This window comes from Mandrillus leucophaeus, unplaced genomic scaffold, assembly GCF_000951045.1.
Source record: "Mandrillus leucophaeus isolate KB7577 unplaced genomic scaffold, Mleu.le_1.0 Scaffold25, whole genome shotgun sequence".
NCBI lineage: Eukaryota > Metazoa > Chordata > Mammalia > Primates > Cercopithecidae > Mandrillus > Mandrillus leucophaeus.
The window spans coordinates 7,477,263-7,481,465 of NW_012102587.1; positions in this window are offsets into that span (position 1 = coordinate 7,477,263).

Here is a 4,203-nt window from a genome sequence, read left to right on the forward strand (position 1 = left end):
AAAAAAAAAAAAAAAAAAGAATTAAGCAAATCATTTCACTCTCATGTGCAAAATAAAGGGGAAAAATTAGGTGACCTTCGTAGTGCCTTAAACTATTATTCATGCCTAAGGAAAAAATAATGAGATTAATTGCCACATGGTGAGAGAGAAGCAAACTAATGTCAACCTGGCACCTCTTGTTCTGGGGTTTTCATTATCCAGTTGCTTTACAGAATTTAACTCTACAGAAACTTTAAGAGGTTGACACAATTCTTCCAACTGAACAGATGAGATAGTCAAGTCTTAAATAAGTCACACAGTGTATCCTAGGCTAGAGAGCTGGAGGGTGGTAAGACAAAGATTCAGATTCCAGATGCTGTTTCCAAAACTTTCCATTCCCCCATGATACTGTGCTCCCTCACAAGCCACATAAAGAACATCAGTATTGTTTCTTTGTAGTTGTGTAATGCTATTCCTCATAGAAAGCACCATACTAGACAATGCTAGTTGCGTGCCAAAAGCCGTGCAGGACACATAAGGGATGCCAACACATACGGTCTATGCCCTTGCCTTCCAGCTTAGGTGGCAGGCTGGCTTAGTGACATCTACTGAAACTGACTGCTGGGATAAGAGTGATAGGTTACCCTGACATTTTCCACGTCCCATTTTTCTTTCTTCAAGATGCCATCTTCAGCCAAGAGAGCCCAGGGGCTTTGCACTGCATCATTAAAATACTTGTGGCCCTCCTATAACCCTCACTTTTCATCATCTCTTCTCTTTCATCCCTGTAAATTCAATTCTGGCTGGAGATTGGGTGTTGGAGTGGAATTAAAACCTTTCCATGTCTGCCTGCTGAAGTCCAATGCAGAAATAATTAAATCTCCAACCATTTATCTTCCATCTCCCATTCCAATCCATTGTTCTGAGAACGATTTGAATGGTGTGCTTCCCCACGCTGTGTAATTTGAAATTGAGTTCACACTTAGCTAACTTTTTACTGTTAGGAATGTTTCTGCAGCACGCAGTTCAGCCTCCTCACAGGCACAGTTCTAATTTGGAGCTCAAAAGGAGAGAGGGAGCTGGTATTGCAGGAATGTCAGCCTAGTCACTGGTTTAATGGCTGCATGGTGGTTGAGTAGTTGCAGATGTCAGCAATTCAGTCTAAGCAACAGTGCCCAGACATGAAGGCCTCAAAGCTCTGGCACCTCAAAGTGGGCATACGTAAACAAAATTGTGACATAGAATTTCCTGTCTGATGCTGCTTTTTGATGTCAAAGCCTCTACTTAATACACAATATAGTAGTTCTAATGAATCTATTCAATCTAATCTTCATAATCATGGCATCTCTAAAGTAGAAAATTAATTGGATGAAGTTAAATATCCCCTTTTTATGTCAACAAAATTGGTTTTTCTAGGGATTAAAGGATTAACGTGGTGCTAAGTCCCTAAAGAGGTTAAAATACTTTATTATTCATTACAAAACACAAAGATTGGGCTGTTATTTTTTTTCTTATGTCACTGCCGCTCATTTCATTGAAGTGGAGCACTGAGGAGAACTGTTAATGACAATTTCAGAGGCTCTTAATGCTCTTCAAAATGCATGTCTTCCCTGCTTACAAACTCTTTCAGGGTGAAATAGCCTGAAATATATGAAATTGAAGCTTTTTATAGCCTACTCTCAGAACCAAATGACCAGTGGGCAGGGATGAACTTTCAGTTAAGTCATCGAAGCTGCAAAACGTGGCATCTCATATTGATGTTCTCCCCACTTTTTACCAAAAGAGTACAATTTCCAGTCGACAAGGGAAAACATATTTCCAGTCTGGATCACGAGACAGAGAAGGCTGGACTATGTCATGTGAACACGGGGCAGCCACTTTTTAAATTAGGATTTACACACTGTACCCAAAACAAAAATGAGTGATTTCAACTGTTTTCATCCTAATTTGCACAATTTTGAGTTGGAAAAACCCCTTAATTCAAGGCTGACATTTTGCAACTAGGGAAACAAAGGTGAAGATCTATGTTGTGACTCAACAGGAAGTGACAGGGTGGCGCTGGAATCCTGGTTTCCCGACCTCTTCTCTCCTGTACTGTGGGCCCTCTACCTTTTCCTACAGATAATGGCTTTGTGACCAAGGGCCTGCACTTGAAAGATGAGCGCTGGGACCCAGACTGAGCCCAGGACTCCTGGCCAAGATCACTGGGTCACACGGTGACCATGCACGACCTCGGCCTGATGAAGTCCAGGCTCGGAGCTCGCTGACACCGTTTACCAGGCTCAGCAAGCCCGGATCCACTTTTCCTTCAAATCCATCCTGGGCAGCTCCTGATCCTCTTTCGGGGGACATACGGGCAAAGCAGTTAATTCAGGCAGCTTCAGGGTAGCTATACAAAGCTCTATGCTGGGAAAAGGATACTGAGTAAAACATAAGGTTGAAGATATTGAGATAATGACGTCAATAAACTATGATAAAAGCAGAGTGAGACAAGGCAAAGAACCACGAGAGGCAAGACTATGTACAATATACCACCAGGAGTCAATAAAGGAAGCTCTTTTCAAGTTGGGCAATCCACAAATGACTCTTGGATGAGAAGGTGGTTTGAATGAGTCCTGAACCAAGAATAAATTTCAGAAGGTGTAGATACGCCAGGGACACTCAATCCAGAAGAAAACACATGAACAAGAAGGCAGAGAGTGCTACTTGGGAGGTGGTGAGTGCTGATTTCTTCAAGATCCTTCCAGGAAGCCTTCCCGATTGCTCTGGGCTGGTTAACTACCCGTCCTCATACTCCCCCAGCACCCTAGGCATTCACTTCCCACGGCACTTAGCACACAATATTGTTGTCTCACGTCTGCCCCACTAAACCCTGAATAATGTGAAGGGAGTTCAGGTCATTTTAAAACTTTTTGTGTGTGCGATCCCACCACAATGCCTAACATATGGTAAGTTCCCCAAAATATTTTTTAAATGAGTCAAGGGTTCAGTTTGGGTCATTGGAGAGAAAGCACGGAGAGAAGGCATGAAAGGAAGTTTGCGGCCTCCTGGGGAAAGACTGTTTCTGGGGTGTGAGCTTGTGCCTTATTCAGCATGTGACAGGGAAGGTTCGGGGGCAGGAATGGACTTGAGCAGAGCTGCACTTTGAGAAGAAGATGCTGATTAGGGAGTGTAGGATAGATGTGAGTGGGGAGGATGAGAGTTAGAGCAGTAAGTTAGGAGAGCATGAGGCGGGAAGTGCCTGGAGCTGGCAGGGGCAGTGGGGGGTGGGCAGGATGAGGGCAGAGGTTGCAAGGAAAGTTAGAGCTGCTTTTCCACCCATAACTCTGTGTTCCTTGGTTGGCAAGAATGGGGAGGCGGCGCCTTCTAACATTTATTTCTTGCAGGGATGGCCCATAAAATGCCTACTGCCTGTAAAGCAATTTTAATTTGTCAGGTGCAGTAACCATAAGAAGAAGAAAAAGTGTTATTTCTGTATCTTCCCTGGAGAAAGCGAAGACACACAGAGATGGAGGGGTTGGTCCAGAGAGACACAGGAAATCAAACTTACAAATAAAGTATTAGCAAATCACCGTTAATACAAAGTCTGAGTTTTAGATGTTGCCCATTTTCACAAGATTGTGAGGGTGCATACACAACAGCGCCCCTTCTGCAAATAACATTCAATTCTTTTGTTACAACAGGCAACATTTTCAATTAGATGCTAATGTGTCTTCTACCATCTCTTGTAAATGCTGTGTTTTTCACATTGGCCTCCAAGAGAGGGAACTGCCACCCCGTTTAAAGCTGTGGGAAGGTCCCTGGGCATCAGTGGATGAGACAACAAGAGTGGAAGGCTCAGGGTGGTCTTGAATATGCCCATGGCCACTCCAGCAGATGTTCTTTTTACATTGTTTTGTTAAGCATTGTCTACTGAGGTGTCCAATCTAATGGTGCACACGTGACCTTTAGGAGTTCCCAGCCTAAGTCAGAGTCTTGGCTCTTAAATGAGTCAAGGGTTTAGTTTGGGTCACTGGAGAGAGAAAGCACAGAGAGAAGAATTGAAAGGAAGCTTGGGGTCTCTCTGGGGAAAAGTTTAGTTTCTGGGGTGTGAGCTTGTGCCTTATTCAGCATGTGACAGGGAAGGTCCTGGGGTAGGAATGGACTCAAGAAACAATCAAATTGAGAAGTCATCACATGTACACAGGTACATACACACACACACACACACACACACACACACAC